The 12,530-nt window shown below is 36.8% G+C and overlaps 1 long non-coding RNA gene across 6 annotated transcripts in view; it reads left to right on the top strand.

The window, feature by feature from the left end:
* Positions 1 to 12,530, top strand: part of LOC109549138 (uncharacterized) — a 65,586-nt gene that overhangs the window by 11,556 nt on the left and 41,500 nt on the right. For 2 of the 6 annotated variants that reach the window (XR_004525759.2, XR_004525763.2), the window contains exon 2: positions 3,203 to 3,305. The exons of the other annotated variants lie outside the window; for them this stretch is intronic. This is a non-coding gene — a long non-coding RNA (uncharacterized lncRNA). The remainder of the gene's footprint in view (positions 1 to 3,202; positions 3,306 to 12,530) is intronic. 6 annotated transcript variants of the gene reach the window in all.

The following is a 12,530-nucleotide window of genomic DNA, read 5'->3' as shown; positions in this document are numbered from 1 at the left end:
GCCTGTAGTTGCTCTGGCTACTAGCAATTTCCATACATATTCTTACATATCTGATCTAAGCATGTGATTAAACTGTCAAATCCTCTAAAAGTTTGAGGAGACTGGCTAGAGGCATGCAAAATAGATCCAGACATTTAAATGAAGCATGAGGTTAACTTCAGTGTTCTTACTTAGTTATCATCTACGGTATTTCACCAAGTTAATAACAGGTCTTCAAAAATTTTATTTATTCCAAACCACTCAGATGTGAGGAAGGCAACTGTGATGAAGTTATAATGAAAACACATCAATATTTGTTAAGGAATTGATTTTTTATGCTTAATTAGTTTTTGAAAAGTGGAACTCAGTGTCCAAGTGCTATTAATAATTTGATATATCTACCAGATGGATCTCTGCTTATATTAAATTCCTGCTGGCTTGCCAAATAATTCCTATTAAAGATACTTAGGGTGTCTCCAAAGACAAGGCAGGATTTTAACAGCATCAGGAAATTAATGATTGTAATGTATGCTAAAATTGTGATGATGTGAAGACCAATAATTATATTAAGTTCCATTGCTTTGAAAGTAACATTATTTCGTTAGTCAAGGTGGAATTTTTATTCTGACAAGATGTTCATGAGGATAAGTCTACTGCATATGAATTTAAATAAATTGTCAGTAGAAAATGAAAATATGCTGTATCAGGAAGTCATATCCAAAGAATGGATTCTATCTTTGTCTCTTCATGCTAGCTACTAGCAATTTCCATACCATATTCTTTGATATGTGTATACATATACATATATATTTATATGTGTGTGTGTATAAAACCTTGCATAAAAAATGGAAAGAGAAGAAATTACTGTGCTTATTTCTAGTACAGGTTGAAAATGCATGAGTATTTGGAAGCACAGAATAGACTAACATTACATAAGAAGCCTGTTAAAATATAAGCCCAATGTCTATCATATAATTCTAAAAGCTGCTTTTCTTTAAGTATTTAAAGTTTTTAGAAATCAGGAGCCCTCTGTTAACCCGAAGACCGTTGGCAACTTAAGGGATCACATCTTATACCTTATTCCACTTACACCATAGTTTTATGTTAATTTCTTAAAAAAGATTAGCAGAAAATGGGATGCAGGAAGTTGTAGATGAGCTGAGTGTCATGAAAGAGATAGTAATCCTGGAAATGGAAGTGGGGACTGATAAAGGGAAGGACAGACAAACTTTTATTCCTTGTGAAATTTACATAAGATTAAGTCTGATCTTTAGGGTGAAATCTGGGGTCAAAAGATGCTACGTAAGGGAAAAATCAAACAAATTCTGATTAAAATATAATATTGGGTTGGCCAAAAATTCTTTCAGGTTTTTCTTTATGATGTTATGGAAAAACCCAAACGAATTTTTTGACCAACCCAATATTAGGACTCCCAGAATTGATATCCACTTTGAACTACCATGAACGACTGCATGGGGTGTGGGGCAGAAAGTGAACGAAAAGAACCTTCTGACAAGGAATGGGCAGAGAAACTCAAAGATGAATGATGTAATATATCTCCTTCTCCATTATAGCCACAAATACAAGAGTGGAAGATGTGGCAAGAGAGGTAAAAGTCAAGAACCCCAATGGAGAAAAAGCTGTTAGTTGTTTAAAAATTCACCCAGTTACAATTTGATGTTGACTTGGCATTTTTCTCGACGCCTTACTCATATTACGGAAATAGCTAATGAGGGAGAAAACCAAAGATGGAAAATTTGATATGGTGATTTCCTTTTGCCAAAAACATCAATCATGTAATTATTATCAACAACAGGAAAGGTATGCCAAGTGACCGAATTCCTTTATATAATATGAATCCTTGTAACTTCTCACTGTTCCTCAGTGAATGTACCATCTGACCATGCATTCCGCTCCAAACCTGTAAATCTATTGACAGTTTAGCGCCCAGAGGTAAGTTGGTTTAACCAAATTTAGGGTTCTAAAGCTTCTGCAAAGTGGAAGAACTGAATCTGAGCCACTGACATAAAGCCAGTAGCCTCAAAGTACTCCCTCATGGGCTAGAAGATTCCAACCACCACCTCAGAGAAATGCTGAGAAAACTTACATGTTTTTGTGTTTTTTAATCTTTCAGACAGCTGGAGATGCGGGCAAAGTCATCCAAAAAAAAAAAAAAAAAAAAAACAACAACAACAACCAAAAAACTCCCAAAGCTTTAAGACAATACTATGTGTCAGATTTTCATTTATACAGCCTGTGTGGTGCCAGAACTGAAACAAACAAACAAAACTAACATAAAAACAAATGAAAGGCAGTAAAACATGACATGATCCAACAATAATACATTCTGGAAAAGGCAAAACTATGGAGACAGTATAAAGATCAGTGGTTGTCAGGGGTTTAGGGGGAAGGAAGGATGAATAAGTGGAGCACAGAGGATTTTGGAGGCAGTGAAAATACTCTGATACTGTAATGGTGGATACATGACATTATGTATTTATCAAAACTCATTCAATGTACAACACAAAAAAATGAACCCTAATGTAAACTGTGGACTTTGGGTGATAAAAAATAAACAAAAATCCAAACAAATAAACCCTTTCCTCACATAATATGTACTTGAAAATTAACCAGAGGTGTACACGTACACACACACACACACATGCACACACTTCTATTTAATCAGTGCATCAGGGACAAAATCACAACACAAATTACAAAATATTTGGAACTGAGAAGCACTTGAAGAACTACATATAAAAAATTGTGGACTGTAACTAAAACAATATTTACCAGAAAATTTACTTTCTTAAATATAGATATTAGAAAATAAAAAATTTGGAAATCAATGTGCCTAGGCCTTTCTCAAGAAACTGGAAATTAGAAATGTTTTTTTAAAAAGAAAAGAAATAATGTGTTAGAATTGAAATTATTTTTAAAAATGGAGCTGATCAAATTAAAGATGTGCATGCCTATAGTAGGGTCTCAGTGACTGTGAGTTATTATTATAGTTATTTAATTGTAAAGAGGTAACGGAAACATATGTTATCTACTTAGGGTCTGGAGATCTGTTTTCTAGTTCTTTTTATTTAAATGACTAGATATTGTGTCACTTGGGTGATTCACTTTGCTCTTCTGGACCTTGATTAATACTTAATTAATGTAAAATGAAGAAGCTGGAGGAAGAGTCACACCCAGCTCTTCTGGGATTCTACTTTTCCAGGGCTCTTGGGGAAGCAACACTTTGCCTGATAGAAAATTCAGCATATAGAGACCATTGTCAGACGGACCGCTAGTGCCTGCTTGGGAGCCTGGAAAGTGAAACAGTGAGTTACATCTACACAGTGCACAACACTATTATTATGGTTAGTAGTAGCAGTGATGGTGGTGGTAATGGTAGTAGTGTAACATTTACAGTAAAGATGACTCTCTAGCTACTATTATTTCCTTCGAGTGTGGTCACCATTAGTTCATAACTAAATTCTCAGCACTAAGACCCAAAACCTTTCCTCTCTTTACAATATTTTCAGTAAAATTTATAACTCTCTTCCAAGGGGCTTTATAGAAGTTCCAAGTTGCTGCTAAGTGTTCCTAGGGCAAAGTGACTGACAATTGTCTTGTTACATCAGTATTGTGTTCAATTACTCGAGACTCTGGTCTGAAAAAATAGTCGGGCAGGCTCTTTCATTTTTCTTACAATGAGAATAAAATAAGAATCTTTCTTTTTCAAAGTTAGAGAAAAAATTCACAGTGCGTTTTTGCTCATAATGTAGAAAAGTCTTCCTTCACTCTGTCTTGCTCCTTCCCTTTTGCCACATTGTAAAAAGATGAATGACAGCTGGGAACAGGATACCAGTGGACCTACTTTTTCTCCCCTCTCTCCTATCTGTTCTCTCTAAACCAGTGGTTCTCAGTGTATTGTCAGAGACCCTTCCAAGGGGTCTGTAAAGTCAAAATTATTTTCCTAATAATACTAAAACATTATTTACCTCTTTCATTCTCATTCTCCCATGAGTGTACAATGGAGTTTTCCAGAACTATATGACATGTAATGTCACAGCAGCTTGAATATGGAAGCAGACGTTAGAATCTAGCTGTCTTCTGTTAAACCAAAAGTTAAAGACATTTACAAGAATGCAAAACAATGCCATTCTTCCCACAAAGTATTTCTGGCTTTGAACATATGTTTTTTATAAAAATATGTTATTTATGTTAATATGTCAAGGGTTTATTATTATAATATATATTAATGTACTATACATAATTTTAATGTAGTATTTATATATTTATTATATAAATAATAATTATATTGAAATTAAACTAAGAATTATATACATTTATTATATATTTAATTTATTTTGATATATATGTTAATAACTAACATATATAGTAAGTGAATAATTCTCCATTTTAATTTCAAAGGTGATAAATATTGATAGATACTAATCCACATGAACAAAATTTCTTTATAATGTTAAAGAATGTAAAGAGTTCCTGAGATCAAAAATTTGAGAACCACAGCTTTAAGTAGTTCCTTCTATAGCAAAGAAGAAAAATAGAAAATAAATGAACCTAAAATCCAGAGAAAAGGATAAGAGGCACTTAGATGCTGAGCTAACCCCAAAAAGGAAGATAAAGCACTTGGAAAATTTCTCCCAACCTCCATAATTGTTTAGACTCAATGTCACTAACAAATAAGCTCTTTAATTCAAAATCATGTATGAGATTAGTCTGGGATGAATAAAATAAAAGAAGAGTTAAGGATAAGTGCGAAAGGAATCAAACTGGACTCTAGATTTTTAATGCTTTATAAGGCACTCTTACTGCTTGTCTTAAAATATACTATTTGCTTAATGCTCCATGAATCTGAGTGTTTTAAATGTCTGGGTTGTTGTATGTGTGGCATCTGTGTACATTGTTTAAAGTTTACAGTTCAGAACATGTTGCCCTGTCCTCCAATTCTGGATGGGAATGGTAGTGGAGGCTGTAAAGGTTCAGAGCAGAGATTCTGGAATCAGCCTGGCTGGGTTGAATCCTAGTCTTTCAAGTTACTTAGTTTCTTCATCTATAAAATGGGGTTGATAACAATAGCGACTCTGCCATGCGGTTGCCATGATGAAAAAGTGATTAATATTCGTGACTACTTGATAAGTGCTTAGCACAGTGCCTGGACCACAGTGTGTGCCATATACATGTTGAATTAGCAAATAAGTATAACCAGAGCTGCCCAGGTTAGACACCAGGAAAAAACAAGGGCCGGGGCTGTGAAGCAAACACAACATGGGGGAGCAGATCGGAGTGAGTTGCTAAGTAGGAAAAACAGACAGCAGCCTTTGGGGTTAGAATGAGTGGGCATAGACAGACCCCACAGCAAGTCGTCAAAGCTCAAGGAGCCAAAGAGGCTTTAAATGAGGGGGCAGGGCTTGGGTTTGGGCCAAACACCCTCTCAGGAGAACTGTTTCACGGAGACTGAGCGTCGTGTGAAGGGCCGAAGGAGGCTTTGCCCCTGCTAGCTGACTTCCTCAGGGCCAGAGGCACCACCCTCTGAACCCAAGCAACTACTCCTCTAGTTATAAAAAATTACCACCACCGCTTGATGGCAGTGTGTTCAAATCACGCACATCACACCATTTTCCGTTACTAGATCATTTCCAAATGCTGTCCCAATGCACTGAAAAAATGTATTTGAAATATTCTGAGATCCAAAGAAGGCAGAGACTTTTTTTTTTTTAAGTCATGACACATTTTTCTTTCCAGGGGAAATTTAATTAAATTTGAAAAAAGTGAACTTTGATTTACCCTGGCATTTATATTAATCTGTTCTAATCTCATTAAGAAGTCCAAATGCTTTTGAAAACACCCTTGTTAAGTATTTTATAATAATTAAATTTTAATTAAATGTACTATTTATTTAACTAATCTTGTTCAAAAATTGGGCCTTGCTAATATATATTAAAGGTATAACTCACAGTTTGGCACGTACGGTTTTATATATATATATATATTTTAAACAACAAAGACTTTTAACCATTGTATATTCAGAAGTGAATACTGGGCTTAATATTTTAAGGTCAGACACAATTTAATTTCCTATAGTTAAATGCATCACAATAGCTAAACTTCAGAGTTGCAACGGAAATCCCTTTGTTTCTATGTAGCTTTAGATAGTTGAGGTAGGAGGAATTATTCTCTGAACACAAAGTGCCTATTGTCTTTTCCACCCCAATACAGGATCAAGTCACCATCTTTAAGCTTATGATATAACTCCAGAATGGCAGGATTAAACGTTTGGAGAAAGATGAACTTTCTAGTATGCACACTTCCCGTAGTAGGAATTCAGTAAATGTACAGATAATGATTATAATCGGAAGGCTTCTTCTAGAAGCAAAGTAGAGGAACACAGCCTTCCAAAAGTTCCAAGCTGATTTCTTCTCGGTGGTATTATATAAAAGAATGCTGATGCTATGTACTAGGGAGTGGCTTGTCTTCCTTCTATTCCTCTTTAAGAACAATAGGGAGGGACTTCCCTGACAGTCCAGTGGTTAAGACTTTGCCTTCTAATGCAGGAGGTGCAGGTTCAATCCCTGGTCAGGGAGCTAGGATTCCCACATGCCTTGTGGCCAAAAAACCTAAACATAAAACAGGAGCAATATTGTAACAAATTCAATAAAGACTTTAAAAATGGTCTACATCAAAAAAAAAAAAAAATCTTTTTAAAAAAAAAAGAACAGTAGGGAAAAGTTAAATAGGTATATTTGCTTTCATTGGGAGAGGAACTTGAATTGAATACTTGTACTTTGAAAGTGACATCTCTGCTGAGTGCTCGTGAAGTGTTTTGTATGTATAAATTTTTAAGCAGCCTCTGGAACGAAGCATAAGAAATACAAGGATTGGGCTTCCCTGGTGGCGCAGTGGTTGAGAGTCCACCTGCTGATGCAGGGGACACGGGTTCGTGCCCCGGTCTGGAGGAAAAAAAAAAAAAAAAAAGAAATACAAGGATTATGCAGGTTATGGGCACGCCCCTGATTCTTTCAAGAGCAAACTTTTCTAGAGAGTTTAATAATGAATTCGTAACACCTGAGGACAAAGTCAGTTTCGTTTCTGAAGGAAGCTTTGAAAAAGATTTTCAAGGAGAACATTATAAGTCTTCTTTCCCATTCCTTTCTATTCCTTGGTTGTCCTTTCACTTACCTCCTTGCCTAAGGGGTATTCATTCATTTATTCAACAAATAATTGTTGGGTGCCTATTCTATGGCAGCCACTGTTTTGGGACTGGCTGACAGTGTTGAATTTTACCTGGGCCTGTAAAACAGGATTCTCCCGGACAACAGTGAGAATCATTGAAGAGAAGATCCCCACACATGCAGGGAGACCTAAGGAATCAAACTCTTGTCTTCAGGTCCAGTAGTAGTGAAATAAGTCCTCCTAAAACTGAGTTCCTCTGATGAGTTTATAATTAATCTCTCTATCCAAAACTTTATTCCCTTTCTTGTCTTACCCCTATTCCCCTCAGGACTGAAGAGTGTTAAAGAAAAGTGGGGATTAAAACTGAAAGGGCCCTGTGGGACCCTCCTGGTACAAAGCACCTTTGTGCCCCACATTTCATGTTTGTAGAAAAAGGCATTAGTCTCCTAGGTCTTCCCTGACTTCCAAAGAGCAGACTAAGCAGTTATTAATTAGGGAAGTGAGGGAATGCAGAAACAAAGGAAAAGCAATCAAGCAAGAAAAGGAATGATAGCTTAAACAATAAAAAAATAAAAGAGTCCTAGTTCCTCAAGGGATATGCACTACAATCTGCCATATATCTTTGAGTTGTTCTGCAGAAACTAAGACCCCTCACCCAGGTGGAGGATGGTGACTACACGCTGACCACTAGCACATAGACGCCAGACTGGAACCAGAGGTTTGATGATTAAGATTCCTGGAACATCACCCCATTACCTCTTACCTCACCACCAACCAATCAGAAGAAAGTCCACCAGCTGCAACCCTCACCCCAAGTGTTGCCCTTAAAGACCCTTTTCTGAAAGTCATCAGGGAGTTCAGGTCTTTTGAGCATGAGCTGCCCATTCTCCTTGCTTGATGCCCTGCAATAAACACTGTACCTTCCTTCACCATAACCCAGTGTCAGTAGATAGGCTTGGCTGAGTGGGGGGCAAGTAGACCCAAGTTTGGTTCAGTAACAGTAGTTCAAAGTCAAGGCTTTTGACTTGCAATGGCCTGATATATATATATATATATATGGAGAGAGAGAGAGAGAGAGAGAGAGAGAGAGAGAGGGAGAGAGAGAGAGAGAGAGAGAGAGAGAGAGAGAGAGAGAGAGAGAGAGAGAGAGAGAGAGAGAGAGAGAGAGATGCCCGATGGTCTTGCAACCACAAACTAGATAAAGACCTTACTAGCTTGGGGGTAAAAGGGGGATGAATAAGGAAACACAAACGGGGGAGTCCCTATACCCTGCCCCTCTATCTCTTGCCTGAGGCTGAGTCCCTGTTGTGAGTGAGGTAAATGATAAAACCTTTGCATGCATTTGGGAATCTGTGATCTGAGAATACCTCACTTCTTTTGTGGACCCCCCAAAAATTCCAGACTTCTTGGGTAGCCCCTTCCACTCCTCCCTGTTCCCTCACACCCAAGCATGCTGAAGCAGCCATAGAGGAGAAATGGTAACATAAAATGTTCAGGCAGAGAGGGCTGAGGCTCTCTCCCCATAACCTCGCCCCACCCACAATATACACAACCCAAAAAAGAGCAGAAGAATGAACAAAATTTCTCTCCAGCTTCTGTGTGTTGGGAGGAGGTGGCTGAGAGTGAGCTGCAGTTTGGGAGTGGTCTCCCAAGGTTGAGGAGAACACAGTTCTTCATAGGCTGGTTTCTGCAGAGCAGAGAGAGAAGGAGCTATTATAGCAAATACATTGAGACTCAGTGGAGGAAACCAGATGGGACAGACACTGATGACTAGGCACCAGAAACCCTTCTCCTAGTGATGGTAGGACAGTGCATGAGCTACAGTTTAGGAGTCTTTTGGGGAGAAGAGGAACAGTGGGATTAAAGGAGGAAGCCCTGATTTCACTGAGTTCATACAAGAAATAATGGAAGCAAAACCTATATACCCTGAATTGATCAGACTAGGTTTTCTACAGTCAGATGAAATACAGTCTTAAATAGAGATTGAGCTGAATATGTGGTCTGAAGTATCACACTAGTTCCATTATTTTATAGTGTTAATTATTCTTAGTATTAATAAGTAGTGAAGCCATCCCACATTATAGTGCTGTTTCTCTGATTCTATATTTTGTTTCCCAATATCTGGCAGAACACTTCTGGTACTGATGTTTCGCTCTTTAATTTTGGACATTCAGTAAGCATCTTCTTGTTTGGCTGTTAGTCTTTTTGTGTCTTCCTCATGAAAATTCCCTTTGGGTATCCCTTCACGTTAGCCAGAAGGGGACCTGTGCCCGCTAGTCAAAGAGAATAAAAAGTTCAAGAGTTGCACCAGTGTTATTTCACTGTACAACTCCAGGGGGTGACACTTATATTGATTCTATGTAAATGGCACTTTCTTGAGTTGGGCAACATGAACCTCACCATTCACAGGCAGCCATTCTGTAATGATCTGGGTATGTTCCCTTCCACCCAGCATTTTTGTATGCATACTTCATACTCTTTGTAAACATTATTTTAATCCTTGCTTAATAATTTTAATACATATGACATAATTACATAGTTTATTTCTTTTAGAGAAGTATGTTTACAAGATTCTGCTATTAAAAAAATAAATGTATAAATGTTCGCATGTACAATTATGTCTCCACATTTTGAGTTGTTGCTTTAGGATAAATTCTCAGAAATAGGTCAAAGGGTGTGGACATTCTCAAGACTCTTAACACTCAGCTAAAAATTGTTTTCCAGGAATATTGTTCTGATTTACTCTTCCATTAACTGTGTATGAGCGTGGCTTTATCATGCAACTTTGCTAGCACGAGAAGTCTCATTTATCAAATGGCAAATTGGCAGAGGTTAAGACAGTAAGTGAGCTGGAGGGAGCAAAATTTTGTACACTTCAGGAAAACAATTTGTCTTTGTCTTTCTGAAATGATGTACGCAAAGACACTAGAAACATACACACCATTTGAACTAGTTATACAATTCACAAAAGTTTTTCCTAAGAAAAAATGGACAGCGAGGGCAAAAACGAGCATTTAAAATGTTAATTGTGGTGTTACAAAATAGTGAAAAATAGAAGCAACTTATACAGGGATTATTGAATAAATTGTAAAATAACTACATGATAGAGCATTACAAAGCTACTAAAAATGTACAAACATATTTAACATGGAATGCTAATGAGGTACTAAGCAAAAAAAGAATCATCTAACCTATCAGTAAAAAAACATTTTTGAATTTTTAAAAAACTATATGTTGATTTTTTTTTTTAAAAGTCTGGAAAGAGATACCAAAAAGTTAACAATAGCTTTTGGGGTGTTTTGTGTTTGTTAGTTTTGTTTCTCTCATTATGCTTTATTTCATATCTCATCTTTGTAGAATACATATTTTAAGGGAAGGACATATAAGGATAAAATCCTTATTTCTATGTCTATAAAACTATTATCATTGGTTCAAAAACTTACCAAAATCCATTATAAGTAATATTAGCATTTTAAATACTGTTATTTTCCATATTAATCAAAGCCATTGTTATCCGCTTTGTTTTTCTTCTTGGGAAAATGGATTTTCTTCCTCAGCTCTACTAATGGTTTGAATTATTTTTTATCATGCCTTTAACTGCAATTATGAGTGCATGCAATGCTTTATATTTTACCTAATTTGTTTCATGAAAACTCATAAAACCTGCCTGTATTTCCATATGTATTTCCATATATTTTACCATTAATAAGGATTAATTGGCTTTTTAAAAATCAAAAAGTTTAAGATTTTTAAATACATTAAAATGTGTGACTCTTGGCAGTCCATCTAAACAGGGAGTGAGTCTCTGCCAGTTCTCTTTCCCAATGTCTCCCTCCCAGTCAAATCTAATTATTGCTACGTCAATGCACCCCTTTGATGCTCCAGATGTGGTCTGTTAACCAGTGGCATGGCTGTCTCCAGGGAGTTTTTGAAAATGCAAAATCTTCAGCCCCCATTTTAGACCCACAGATTGAGAATCCATGGGTTAAGTTTTCCAAAAGATTCATATGCACGTTAACATTTGAGAATCACTGGGCCAAGAGTGATGAGAATAAGTTCTTTCAATCTTCCTCCACTTTTTGTTGTTTTGTACTTGTTGAACCCTATTTAAATCTGACCTTAAAGGTAAAAACAACTATTATAGTACTTTTCTGCCCAGCTTGAAACAAACTTTTTTTTCTTTGACTGACTGGGGACAAGTGTGGCTGCATGATTTTAAACCAAACAAATCAAGACAAAGCTGAAGTTTCCCTGGAAAATTCAAAGGTGGAAAAACAAATCACAGACAACTGTTTAAGTATACCTGTCAAAACTAGATATATTTTTCAAGTGATAAGATTTCTTCTTTCTATATCACACAAAAACATAAGTTCCTGTACATAAGCAATTACTACATCACAATTTATGGGTGACATTTTCTGCTGCCAGGACTTCTTTCTAGTGAAGATGGGTTCTGTCAAAACTATGCTTTTAAAAAATATGAATATTTCGACTAAAACAATTCAGAAATATAACATGACACTATTTGACAACTTACACTGAACACATCTGGTGGAAAATAATACCCCTGGTTTAAAAGAGCAGATGGAAAATTTTCACCTGGAAATCAATGCTAATAAAACAATCTTTTCAATCTTTCCAAGAATTTCACTATGTATACACCTGTAAACAGAATAACAGGGAAAAATAGGATTATTTTCTTCCTATGATCCCAGTGGAAATAATTACTCTACTCAGCCTATAAGGAGTAGAGAGGTAAAAATCTCTGAAACAAGTTCTTCCACAGTTGGTGTATCTTTTCTGAGAGGGGTTCCTGTGACCATTCTAGAAGCTGGCTTTTAGGTAGCTAACTGAGCAATACTTGGCAGATTAAGATGTCATAAATTCTTTGATATTCCTCCTTTCAAAAGGCGAGGTCTAATGCCCCTCTCTTTGCAGCTGGGGTGACCTTACAACCAATAGAATTCAGGGAAAGTGACACTTGTGCAGTCCAGGGCTAGATCCAAAGAAACCGTGCAGCTCCTGCCCTACCTCTTGGAATCTAGGCTGTCTAGATATTTCACGTTGGGTCTCCCCTCTTGAAACTCAGTTTTCACACTGCAAGAAACCCAGGGTATACAAAGAGGCCTTGTTACATTGCTCTGGGTGACAGCCCAGCTGAGAGCCCTGTGAGTGAGTCATGTTGACGTTTGTTGCAGTCAAGTATTTAGATGCCCAGAGCCCCAGCCAACATATGACTGTAACAGCATGTGAGGCCATAAGTAAGAACGTTCTGAGCTCTTCCTGAATTCTGGACCACAAAATTATTGGCAAAATCAAATGGCTGTTTTAAGATGCTAAATTTTGAAGTAATTTCTTTTACAGCA

This window comes from Tursiops truncatus, chromosome 3 (assembly GCF_011762595.2).
Source record: "Tursiops truncatus isolate mTurTru1 chromosome 3, mTurTru1.mat.Y, whole genome shotgun sequence".
Taxonomy (NCBI): Eukaryota; Metazoa; Chordata; class Mammalia; order Artiodactyla; family Delphinidae; genus Tursiops; species Tursiops truncatus.
The sequence above is the reverse complement of the archived record's forward strand: the minus strand, read 5'-3'. Positions and strand labels throughout refer to the sequence as shown.